The sequence below is a fragment of the Lynx rufus genome, unplaced genomic scaffold (genome assembly GCF_022079265.1).
Source record: "Lynx rufus isolate CCGP_SWC_20201006 ecotype Redwood Valley unplaced genomic scaffold, mLynRuf1.p SCAF_7, whole genome shotgun sequence".
Taxonomy (NCBI): Eukaryota; Metazoa; Chordata; class Mammalia; order Carnivora; family Felidae; genus Lynx; species Lynx rufus.
The window spans coordinates 21598523-21611886 of record NW_025814889.1 but is presented as its reverse complement, the minus strand read 5'-3'; the positions used below and the strand labels follow the sequence as shown (position 1 = coordinate 21611886).

At 41.4% G+C, this 13364-nt stretch overlaps 1 protein-coding gene across 1 annotated transcript in view; it reads left to right on the top strand.

The window, feature by feature from the left end:
* CUNH10orf67 (chromosome unknown C10orf67 homolog) overlaps positions 1–13364 on the top strand; it is a 162079-nt gene that overhangs the window by 78366 nt on the left and 70349 nt on the right. The gene's annotated exons all lie outside the window — the stretch shown is intronic.

Genomic DNA, 13364 nt, shown 5'->3' with positions numbered 1-13364 from the left:
TTAGTACGCGAATAAATGCGATACGCTGTCATGTTGAAATAGTGTCACCCTTTAAAGCACTTTACAAAATTTTTGAGGATTTTTTTATGGAGATTTGAAAAAAAAAACGCAAATATGAGAGCCCAATATTTTGAAGGATTTGCTACTTTTCGTTACAAATTGCCATAACTGACCACAATAAAGAGCCCAGCTAGACATTTTGCCATTCTGTGTTAGTCTCGTAAGAAAACACTGCCTTTTTATGTTCTTTTAAGAGAACTTTCCAGACGGCTGCTCTTTTATTTTATCTGTTGACTACCCAACCCCCTAGGCCCCCGCCACCTCACCCCTCCCCACCCCCGCCAGCTTATGGTGTTGTAATTCGGCTTTCAACTGGTCACCACTAGTATGTCTTTGTTACAGTAAACTGACTGTGTTTATTATGATCAAAAATAAAACACAGCTTGACTTGCGTTCTAAATGTGCCTGAAAAGAATATGATACTGTTTAGAGGAGAAAAGGTTGTTCATAGGAAGTCAACACCACTTCAGATATTGAAACATTCCCTTTTTTACAGCTCGTCACACTTAGTGCCAAGTCATGACTGTTTCCCTAACTCTGTTTTGTTGCTCTCAGCACCATGTGTTTTGGGTTCCTTGTCATAGAAATTAATGCCAAACAATGCTCCGGGGCTACAATAAAGCCTTCTATGAAACCAACTTGGGAATGCAGGCGAGGACAAAATGATGGTTAGCTCTTCACAGAAACCGTGGGCTAACAAATACGTTGTTTTGAACCCTCTGCTTTTCGATACCTGGCCTATAAAAATCGTCTCCGTTATTTGAGGTTACTTGGTTGATTCCCTCTCTCCCCTCCCCCTCTCCTGTCATTCCTCCAAAAGTCTAGGAGTTGCTTCTGAAAACAAACTCAATGTGCACATTGTCACGAAAAGCGACAGTGTTTCTATAGAATGGGGGCCAAATGTTACATCGTCAGTCTGTTTGTGGCGTCAGAAATCAGACTTGATCGTAAAAAAGCGAGTTTGGGCCAGTACTATGAACAGAACCCGTAGGTTTCCTTTGTCTCTTTATTTAAGCCTTAAGCAGTTAACTGGTGCTCTTACGGTGCCCGCAGAGGAGCCAATCACGTCTTATTTTGTTGTTGAGAAGTTTTTTGAGCACCAGGCTTCTTGCCAAGCAGCAAGAGCTTGCATCACAAACCCGGCCGGGCACAAGAGCCTCCGGAAGGCTCAGAACTAGCTTGGGGGTTCGTGTTTTCAGTAGAGGGAGTCTGCTCAAGGTTCTTCTTATGTCCAAGGTTTCCATGGTGTGCTTTTGGGCCCAGCAAGGTCACTGGCGCCCCCTCCCTCCCACCAGAGCATTCCGTTACTAACTCAGAGGGAGGTTGGCTTTGTGGCTAGTGGGCTTCCTTTGTTTCTTCCCACGGGACTTTTTTCCAGAAATGAAGATTTCTGGATTGATGATCGCACCTAGATGGGGAAGTGGGAGAAGGTGGAGTTGATGCTGAGTCGTTTTGTAGAAATTAAAAAACTTTCTCACTGAAGGGTTTTTGTTCCATGCTTGTCTATTACTGTCCTCCAACACGGTTTATTTTCTGGCCTCTTAAGAGCCTAGTTTAAAAAGTCAAAGAGTTGGGGCGCCCGGGTGGCTCAGTCGGTTGAGCCTCTGACTTCGGCTCAGGTCATGATCTCGCGGTCCGTGAGTTCGAGCCCCGCGTCGGGCTCTGTGCCGACAGCTCAGAGCCTGGAGCCTGCTTCGGATTCCGTGTCTCCCTCTCTCTGACCCTCCCCCGTTCATGCTCTGTCTATCTCTGGCTCAAAAATAAATAAACATTTAAAAAAAAGAGTCAAAGAGCTACAAGTAAAAAGGCACCTTCAGTAAGGGTATGTAAGCGATGCGATATGGGGCAACGATGTCCTTGGATTGGCTTGAGAGGAAGCATATGAAATAATTTGGTATCTTCCTGTGATTCCTACACTTAGTGGCTTTCACTTACCTTTTTTTTTTTTTAATTGAGCTATAACTGCCACCTAACATTGTATTCATTTTTGGTGTACAACAAAATGATTTGATATATATGTGTATATTGTAAAATGATCACCACTGTAAGTCTAGTGAATACCCATCACCAAACCTAATTACAAAATTTTTTGCTCGTGATAAAAACTTTTAAGATCGGCTCTCTTAGCAGTTTCCGGATATACAATACAGTATTGCTAAGTATAGTCACCATGTTGTATATTATATTCCCAGGACATTTGTCAAAACTAGGAGTTTGTATATTTTGATCACCTTCACCCATTTCGCCCACCGCCCTTCACCCCCCAACCCCCAACTCTGGCAACCACCAATCTGTTTCTCTAAGTTCAGTTTTTAGACTCCACATATAAGGTGTTTCTCTTCCTGTGACTTATTTCACGTACCATAATGCCCTCAAGGTCCATCCATGATGTTGCAAATGGCGGGATCTCCTTTTTTATGGCTGAATAGTATTCGGTTATACATATATGCCACGTTCTCTTTACCCATTCGTCTGTAATGGACTCTTAGGTTGTTTCCACTTGTTGGCTATTGTGAATATGAACATGGGTTGCAGATATCTTTTTGAGATAAGTGATGTTGCTTCCTTCAGATAAATACTCAGAAGTAGATTTGCTGGGTCATATGGTAATTCTATTTTTAATTTTTTTTGAGGACACTCCATAGTGTTTTCCAGAGCGACTGCACCAATATACATCCCCACCCGCAGGGCACACGTGTTCCCTTTTCCCCGCTTTTTTGCCAACACTTGTTATCTCTAGTGATAGCCATTCTATCAGGTATAAGGTGATATCTCATTGTGTTTTGATATGCATTTTCCTGATGATTGAGGATGTTGACCACCTTTAGAGGTACCTCTTGGCTATTTGAATATCTTCTTTGGAAAATGTATACTTAGATCGTCTCCCCATTTTTAATTGGGTTATTTAGGTTTGTTGGGTTCTTTTGTTTGTTTTGTTTTGTTGCTATGGAGTTGTATGAGATCTTTATATATTTTGAATATTAATTCCTTATCAGATATATGATCTCCAAATATTTTCTACCATTCCATAAGTTGCCTTTTTATTTTGTTGATTGTTTTGCTGTGCTGAAGTTTTTAATGTGGTGTAATCTCACTTGTTTGTTTTTTATTCTGATACTTGTGCGCTAAGCGTCATATCCTAAAAAATCATTGCTAAGACCTATGTCAAGAAGCTTTTCCCCTGTGTTTTCTTTGAGGAGTGTTATGGCTTCAGGCCTTACATTTAAGTCTGTAATTTATTTTGAGTTAATTTTTGTGAGTAGTGTAAGATAGGGGTCTAGTTTCATTCTTTGACATGTGAATGTCTGATTTTCCCAGAACCATTTATTGAAAAGACTGTCTTTTCTTTTTCTCTTTTCTTTTCTTTTTTCTTCTCTCTTTAGAGAGAGAGAGTGAGCGAGAGAGAGAAGCATGTGCAAGTAGGGGAGAGGGGCAGAGGGCTGGGGAGGGGAAGAATCTTAAGCAGACTCCACCCTCAGCCCAGAATCTGATGTGGGGCTCAATCTCAGGAAATTGGGACCATTACCTGAGCCAAAATCAAGAGTTGGATGCTCAACTGACTGAGCCACCCAGGCACCTCTATATTTTCTTTATTGAGCATTCTTGGCTCCTTTGTCAAATATTAGTTGATTATTTATTCGTGGGTTTGTTTTGGACTCTCGATTCCATTTCATTTGGTCTATCTGTCTGTTTTTATGCTGGTACCATACTGTTTTGATTACTATAGCTTTGTGATATTGTTTGAAATCACCAAGTGTGATGCCTCCAGATTTATTTTTCTTTCTCAGGATTGCTTTGGCTTTGGGGGGTCTTTTGTGGTTCCATATAAGTTTTAGGATGATTTTTTTCTACCTCTGGAAAAAGCACAGTCTGTGAAAAGTGGAATCTTAATAGGGGATTGCATTGGCTTTGAGTAGCATAGACCTTATAACAATATTAATCTTCCAGTCCATGAACATGAGATATCTTTTCATTTACTTGTATCTTCTTCAATTTCTTTCATCAGTGTCTTTAGTCTTCAGTGTACAGATCTTTCACCTCCTTGGTTTAATTTATTCTTAAATGTTTTCATTCTTTTAATTCTATAGTAAATGGGATCATTTTCTTTAAGATAATTTGCTGTTCGCGTATAGAAAACGCTACTGATTTTTGTATGTAGGTTTTGTATCCTGCACTTTCATATATCTTGAAGCTAACAACAACAAAAAAGGAGTGTTCTCATCAGGACAGTACTAGCACTGAACTCTTAATTTCAGTTAATTTTCCATCTGCTTCATCCCAGTGTACCTGGCTCCTAGGGACAATCCAGACTTAAGATGGAAAGGAGTTATAAAGGTTGCTCTAGCTCCTCATTCTGGGGGCACAGCCCTGAGTTATTGCTGCAGTTGGACTTGATCCTGTGACTGGGTTCCCTGTTGTCTGAGTTCCCTCTGAGTCATGCCTTGGGTGCGTCTGGTCCTATTCCAGGGAATGTAGCAGTGTTTGGCCATTCAATGAGGAAACCAGTATTTGGTGACTCAGACATTTACTGTAATGAAACATAAGATTGAATTTCTGTGCCTCGACCTGTATATTTGATAAAGTTTAGGACTTCTCATTGGTACCATCGCTGTTCTGAAGCTGGTGTCCCACAGGTAGAATCCACGGTTCGCCAACAATTGCTGCCCTAGGGCTGAGCACCATTCTGGAATCTGGGCCATGCTTTCAGTGATCTGTGCGAAACTGTATTTACATCGTAGCTCTGGAGAATAGTGGCTCTTCTAACAATTTTTTTTAAAGTTTATTTATTTCTGAGAGAGAAACAGAGCATGAGCTGGGGAGGGGCAGAGAGAGAGAGAGAGGGAGACATAGAATCTGAGGCGGGCTCCAGGCTCCGAGCTGTCAGCACACAGCTATTAGCACAGAGCCCCATGCGAGGCTCGAACTCACGAACTGTAAGATCAAGACCTGAACCGAAGGTGGACACTTGACCGACTGAGCCACCCAGGTGCCCCAAGAATAGTGGCTCTTAATGCAGATGAGCATGACAGACTAGTGGCTCAGGGTGACTGCCTCCCTCTATACATGGCAGGGAGAGGAACAAGTTCCCCGATCCTGCCTACCATTAAGAAAATGTGTTCCATACAGTCCCGGACATCTGGTAGCCCTTTATAATCTCCTTATGAGCCACAGAGGTGGAGGGCGGACCTTGTGGAAGGAATGTTCCTTTGAGCAGGTGTTGTTCAAAGTCCATTACCACGAAGCCCACACGCCCTGGCAGTAATTCACCCCCTCTGAAATGAGCAGACACATTTGTCTGCCTATGGTCGGGAGGTGTATTGCAAACTATCTCAGAGGGCTGTTTCTTCTCCCTGGTTTCCTCTTCCCGAAGCGCCCTCTCTGGGTTAACTCCTAGTCATGCCTCAGGTCAGAGGTCAGATAACATCTCTGGGAACCCCGCCCCATTACTGCCCCAGACTGGATGAGGTGTTTATGTAGGTTTTTATAGCACACGGCCCCCCTCTCGTGGCTCCCCTCGCACTGTGTACAGATGGCCCGTTGACCTCTCTGCTGTCTCCATCCGGTGAGCTACTGGAAAGCAGGAGCTGCGTCTTGTCCGAAGCCTACCATGGCGGCTGCCACAGAATAGAAACTCAAACGTTTGTTATGAGTAGGTGAAGGAATGAATTTCAAAAATGGCTAGCTGTGGGGCACCTGGGTGGCTCAGTCAGTTGAGCGTCCAACTCTTGATTTCGGCTTACGTCGTGATTTCTCAGTCCGTGAGTTGGAGCCCCGTATCGGGCCTTGTGTTGGCAGCGTGGAGCCTGCTTGGGATTCCCTCTCTCCCTCTCTCTCTCTGCCCCTCCCCCCCGCCCTCTCTCTCTCTCTCTCAAATAAACTTAAAAAAAAATGATTAGTTGAAAATGACTTAACCCATACTATGACCTGAACTACACAGAGTTTAATAAGCAAATAGTACCGGGGCGCCTGGGTGGCTCAGTTCTTTGAGCATCAGACTTCAGCTCGGGTCCTGATCTCATGGGTTCGGTTCATGAGTTCGAGCCCCACATTGCGCTTTGTGCCTTCAGTGCAGAGCCTCCTTTTGATCCTCTGTCTCTGTCTCTGTCTCTCTCTCTGCATCTCCCCCACTCAAGCTCTCGCTCTCAAAAATAAACATTTAAAAAAGTTTTTTAAAAAGCAGGTAATACTGTTAATACATGTATGTGACATAGCTACACAATATATCAACGAACTACAGTGTACTTTCCAGTATTAATTTATAGGTTTTGTTCCAATGTTTCTCAAAATTTTTGGTCTCAAGATCCCTTTTGCTCTGAAAAATTATTGAGTCCCCTAAGGAGACTTGGTTCAAATTGGTTTTATCGGCTAATATTTGCTGCATGTGAAGTGAAAACAGAGTCAGATTATTTCTTGATTCGTTTAAAAATGACAATAATAGCCTCTTACATGCTGAAATAAGTAGCATTATTTATGAAAATATTTTCCGAAACGAAAAAGGTTGGTAAGGGTGGCGTTGCCTTACATGTTTGCAAATTTCTTTAACATCTGGCTTACCGGAAGACAGATGGATCCTTATATCTGTCTCCGCATTCATTCTGTCATGATAAACATCACAGAGCCTCTGGAAAACTCCACCCGACACTGGTGAGACCATGAGAGTGAAAAAAAAGGTGACCATTGTCTTAGTATTATTATGAAAATAACAATGACGTTGCAAAAGCCCTAAAGATCTTGGGAACCCCATGGATTCTTGGACCGTACGTTGAGAATTGCGGCCTTAGTCACTAAGGGAAAACTCGTAGCCAGGTGTGATTAAGGGAAGTGTCTTTGTTCTGGTCTAGTCCTGAGCCTCTCTCCTTGGTTTTTATTGAATTCACTTATTTCCTGACTCTCTCCCTTGACACCTCCCTGTCAGAATGTCAGGCTGAAACATTTCAATGAACAGAAGCCATTCATGCTGAGGTCAGGCAGAAAGCTCCAGACTTCCATTTGAGGAAATTGTCATGTAGCTCTCATATGGTCGTAGTTGCAGTAAGCGCTCACTGTGGGTAACACCCGCTGCTGGGTTGTGCTGTTGTGATCCTAGATGTTGGGCGAGGGGCAGAGCCATAAGTACCGCTAGTTTGTGTGGTATAAATATATAACGTTTATTAATAACAATTTACAAGAGTAAAATGAACAGAGAGGACACTCTCCCTTGATCTTGTATTATTCCACCACAAGGTGGTCTTGGGCTAGGTCGGCAGGATGAATCATGGAAAGTGCTGCGGGAGAGGAATCCCAGCTCCGTAGCACTTTGTACGTTTATTGGGGAAGTCGGAAAGGGCACTGGGACCATCCAGTGCACTTTGTTGTAGCGGGAGCTTCCGGCCAGGGAGATGCCCCGTTACAATCACTGAGATGTGAGCTCAGGGAAGTGGCACCAATGCCGTCAGGGTCACGTCTCCCAGGGAACTCACTTGGGTCCAGTTGAGTCATCTACTGGTCAGGTGGAGGACAGATAAGTAGCTGCTGGGCTATGGGTTTCATTTTTCCCACTGGAGACTGTGGTGGTTCCTTTCCTCCTCCGAGAAAAGAGAGGTGGATTATTCACACCTACACTTACTGAAGAAGGGGTCATCGTTGAGAGGGTGACCCACTTATCCTGGTTTGACCAGAGTTTCCCCAGGCTTAGCTCAGAGAGTCCTGTATCCAGAAACCCCTCAGCCTTAGGCAAACCAGGATGGTGGGTTCCCCTGATGGCTAGAGACCTGAGAGCTCCTCCTGAGAACAGACGTGATTCCGCGTATCAACTCCAACATATTAAGAGTATTTGGAAGGAAAATTCAAACTCGTTGGGAAAGAGAGCCCAGACTTACACACACTGTGTTGATTGGTGGGGGAAACTATCAAATAAGTTAGGCATTCACACCAACTCAGAGAAAAGAAAACAAAAAATTTTAAGTAAAGTATTATAAACATCTTTATAAATAAAGCACCAAAGGATTGACAAGAGAGGGAATACCAGGTCAAATTAAATGTCAAGGGAGAACTTAGCATTCCAGACTAAGTGTTCCTTTAGGGCACTCACCAGTCTGTACAAACCTGAAACAGAAGCCACAGGGGTGGGCGTGCTAGTGTGTGTGTGTGTGTGTGTGTGTGTGTGTGTGTCTGTGTGTGAAGAGGTGGTAGTAATCTCCCACGTGAGGCTAAGAACCAATGACCTTTTCTGCAGGGCGAATGTGAACCAAAACTAAGTCGGCAGGAAATAAGGAACGTGTGTGAGAAACAAAAGTGCTATATCTGTCATTGTTATATGCCTTCCATTCTTTCCTTTTTGTGTAGGAGAGGGTCTCTCGTGGTTAGCCTGTCTCCCACTATGGTAGGTTGGCTATGGGGACTAGATAACTTATCTTTTTGGTTCCTGGATCTTTGGATCAAGATAGACTATCTGCACCTGGACCAGATTTAAACAATGAGATCTGGGCTTCCAGCTGACACAATTACAAGATGGGATTTGGGGGAGGCCTTGGGTGGGGATGAATGTGTTTTGCATATGGGAAAAAATGTAAAATGTGGGAGCCAGAGGACAGATAAAGGTAGAAAACGAATTTGAGAAAGTCCAATGTACATCTGTGATAGAAACTCTCAATAAAATGGGAATAGAGCTGCTGATGGGTATCTACAAAACACTTAGACAACCGTTGTTACGTTTCATGGGAAAAGACTGAAACTGAGATCAGAAATGAGACAAGAGGGGCGCCTGGGTGGCTCAGTCGGTTGGGGGTCCGACTTCAGCTCAGGTCGTGATCTCACAGTTCATGAGCTCGAGTCCCGCGTCGGGCTCTGTGCTGACAGCTCAGAGCCTGGAGCCTGCTTTGGATTCTGGGTCTCCTTCTCTCTCTGCCCCTTCCCCACTCACACTCTGTCTCTCTCTGTCTCAAAAATAAACAAACATTTAAAAAAATTTAAAGAAATGAGATAAGAATGTCTGCTCTTATCACTTCTATTCAACATCGTATTTTAGGATTTAACCAGTATAATAATGTAAGAAAAAGAAATAAATAGTATCCAGATTGGAAAGGAAGAAGTTTTATTCCTAGATGGCATGATCATCTATATAAGAAATCCTAAAGAATTTACCAAAAAGCTACTAGAATTAATAAGTGAATTTATCAAGGTTACGAAGATCAAGATATAAAAATAGTGTAGTGCTGTCTACAAGCAATAAATAATCAAAAATTAAAATTAAAACAACCCACCAAACTTATAACAGCATAAAAATAGGAAACGCTTATGGATAGATTTGACAAAGCATGTACAAAACCATACAAAGCACTACGGAGAGAAATTAAGACTTAAACAGATGGAAAAACATACCGTATTCATGATTGGCACAATGCATATTGTAAGCTTTCAGTTATCGCCAGATTGTTTTATAGATTCAACACAATCCCAATCAAAATGCCAGCAGGCTTTTTTAAAATTATTATTAATCAACCGTCTCCTCTAAAATGTATGTGGAAATGCATGGACACTGAATAGGTGAAACGATTTTAGGAAAGAACGAAGCTAAAGGACTCATACAACCTGCTTTCAAGACTTACTCTAAAGACACGGTAGTCAAGGTACAATGATATTGGCATAAGGATAAGCATATAGGTGGATGGAATAGAATAAAGAGCCCAGAAATAGAGCCAGCGGGTCGCGTGTGGTGAATCGATTCCTGACATCTGTGCCCAGACAATCTTAGTGGGAAAGGATATTTCTTTCAACAAAGGGTATTGGAACACCTGGATAGCTATAAGCAAAAAATGAACCTCAACTCTTCCCTCACACCTCACATAAAAATTAACTCAAATCTATCATAAACCTAAATGTAATAGCTAAAACCACAGAATTTCTAGAATAAGGTATAGGAGAGGATTTTGTATATAGGAAAAATATAAAATATCGGAGCCAAAGGGCAGAGAGATGTAGGAAAAAACGTGTGAGAAAGTCCAATATACACTATGATGAAAACTTTCAGCCAACTGGGAATAGAAAGGGTTAAGAGGAAGACTACAATTAAAAAACTTTTTTTATTTTTAGTTCATTTATTTTGAGAGAGAGTCAGTGAGCTCACTCTGTCAGTGCAGAGCCTGCTGCAGGGCTCAAACTCACGAACTGTGAGATTCTGATCTGAGCTGAGATCGAGAGTTGCATGCTTAACTGGCTGAGCCATCCACGCGCCCCGAAATACAATTTTAAGTACAAAAAACAGAATGAAAAATAAAACGTATCAAATATATGAGACACAGCTAAAGCAGTGCTGAGAAGGAAATATAGCTCTAAATGCTTACAGTAGAGAAGAGGAGGGTCTCAAATCAAGAACTGAAGTGTCTACCGCAAGAAATTAGAAACAGAGGAGCAAAATAAACCCAAATCAACCAGAAAGGAAGTAAATAATAATGATAATAGCACTCTCTCGCGCTCTCTCTCTCGCTCTCTCTCTTGATCTCTTGATCTCTCTCGATCTCTCTCGATCTCTCGATCTCTCTGTCTCTGACTCCTTCCCCACCCACCCAACACTTCACTTCATGTGCACACACTGATGGAAGGCCAAGTGAGCATACTGGGAAAAAACCGCAGTCTGTAGTCCAGGAAGCAGGCTCTCACTAACCACCAAATCTGCTGGCATCTTGACCTTGAACTTCCCAGCCTCCAGAACCGTGACAAATAAATGTTTGCTCTTTAGGCCACCCAATCTGTGGTATTTTGTCATACCAGCCTGAGTATATTCAGATAGGACAGAGTCCAATTTATCAATCTTTCCTTTCATGAATTGTGCTTTTGGTATCATGTCCAAGAACTCTTTGCTTAGCCCTAGATCCCAAAGATTTTCTCTTACTTTTTTTTTCCCTAAAAGTTTATGGTTTTATATTTTACATTTCGGTCTATGATCCATTTTGCGTTACTCTTTGTGTAAGATGTAAGGTTTACATGAGGTTCGTTTTTGGTGGCTACCGATGTCCGATTGCTCCTGCCCTAAATGTTGAAAAGGCTATTCTTCTTCCAAGGAACTGGTGTTGCACTTCTGTCAAAAATCAGTGAAAATATTTGCGTGGCTCTATCTCTGGATTTACTGTTCAGTTCCATTGATTTATGGGTCTAGTCCTCTACGAGTACCACAGATCTTTGATTACTGCAGCTATATAATAAATCTTAATATCAGGCAAAGTGAGTCCTTCTAATTTATTCTTCTTTTTCAAGATCGTTTTAGCTGTTCTAGGGCCTTACCTCTAGGATAAAATTGTCTATGTCAGCAAAAAACCTAGCTGGGATTTTGATAGAAATGCATTAAGCTAGAGATCAATTTGGGGGAGAATTGACATTAGGTAGCACATTGAGTTGTCTAATCCGTGAACACAGTATGTCTTTTTATTTACTTGAGTCTTTGAGTTTTTTCATCAGCATTTTGTAATTATCAGCATACAGAATGTATGAATGGTTAGATTTATATCTATTTATGTTTCCTTTGGCGCAGTTGCAAATTGCGTTGCATTTTTAATTTTTGTTTCCATATGTCCATTTATTTAGGCCTTCCCTAATTTTGTCAGCAGTATGTTGTCAATTTCAGTGTAGGGGTTTTGCACACCTTTTGTTAAGTTTATTCCGTAGTATCTTATCATTTTTAATACACTTGCAAATGGAACTGGTTTTAGGTTTTATTTCCACTTGTTTGGTACTGGTCTATAAAAATACAACTTATTTTATATGAACTTTGTATTCTGCACCTTGTTAGATTCACTTGATCGTTACAATAGTAATTTCATAGATTTCTCCAAATGTAAACAATCTGCAGATTCTTGATATGTAAGCAATCAGGTCTTCTGTAAACGGAAACAGTTTTATTTATTTGTTTCTGATCTTTCTACCTTTTATAACAATGGCTAGGACTTGCAATAGAGTGTTGTGTAACAGTGGTGAGAAGAAGCATTCCTGTCTCATTCCCAGGCTTAGGGCATACTTTATTGTGTCATCATTAAGTATGATTTAGCCGTAAGGTTTTCATGGCAGCCATTTGTCAGGTTGAGGAAGTTCCCTTTTATTCCTCGGTTTCTGAGAGTTTCTTTCATGAATGGCTGTTGAATTTTGTCCAATGCTTTTTTCCGCAGCTATTGAAATGATGATACATTTTTTCCGTTGTACTGTAATGTGGCGAAATACCTGGGTTTTTGAACGTTGAAGCGATTTTGCATTCCTGAGATAAACCCCTCTTTGTCATGACGTTTTAGACCTTTTATATGCTACTGCATTCAATTTGCTGAGGACTCTGAATCTATGCCCATAAGGGACATTGGTCTCTAAATTTTCTTTCTTTCTCTGGGTGTGTGTTTTGAGTTACAGTTAGGCAGCCTTCGTAAAATGAATTTAGAAATATGTCTTCTCTGTCTTCTGAAAACAATTTTGGCGGTGTTAGTAAAGATTTGTCATTTCTTTCTTAAATGTTTGATAGAATTCACCAGTGAAACTGTCTGAGCCTAGAGTTTTCTTTATGTAAAAGTTTTTACAATTTTTTACAATTTTTTTTTTCAACGTTTATTTATTTTTGGGACAGAGAGAGACAGAGCATGAACGGGGGAGGGGCAGCGAGAGAAGGAGACACAGAATCGGAAACAGGCTCCAGGCTCCGAGCCATCAGCCCAGAGCCTGACGCGGGGCTCGAACTCACGGACCGCGAGATCGTGACCTGGCTGAAGTCGGACGCTTAACCGACTGCGCCACCCAGGCGCCCCTAAAAGTTTTTGATAATGGTTTTATTTTCTTGAATAGCTTACAGCTATTCAGGTTTTTTATTTCATTTTCTGTTTTGTTATGTTGTGTTATTCAATTTGTTCACTTCAGTTAATTATGTATTTGTTGGTATGAGGTTTTGCATAACATTCTCTTATTATCCTTCTAATATCTATAGGATCTGAAATAATGAATCCTCTTTCATTCCTGATATTAGTAAATTATGTTTTTGATCAGTCCAATTGGGGGTTTATCAATTTTGCTGATCATTTCAAGAAATTAATTTTGGCTCTAACTTCTCTATTTTTTTCTTTTTATTTCATTGATATCCGCTCTGACCTCTGTCCTTTTTCCAACTCTATTTCCTTTCTGTTTACTTTGCTCTTCCTGTTTCAAATTTTAAAAAACTATTTATTATTGAGAGAGAGAGACAGAGCACAAGTGAGGGAGGAGCAGAGAGAGAGGGAGACAGAATCCAAAGCAGGCTCCAGGCTCTGAGCTGTCAGCACAGAGCCTGATGAGGGACTCAAACTTGTGAACCTCGAGAT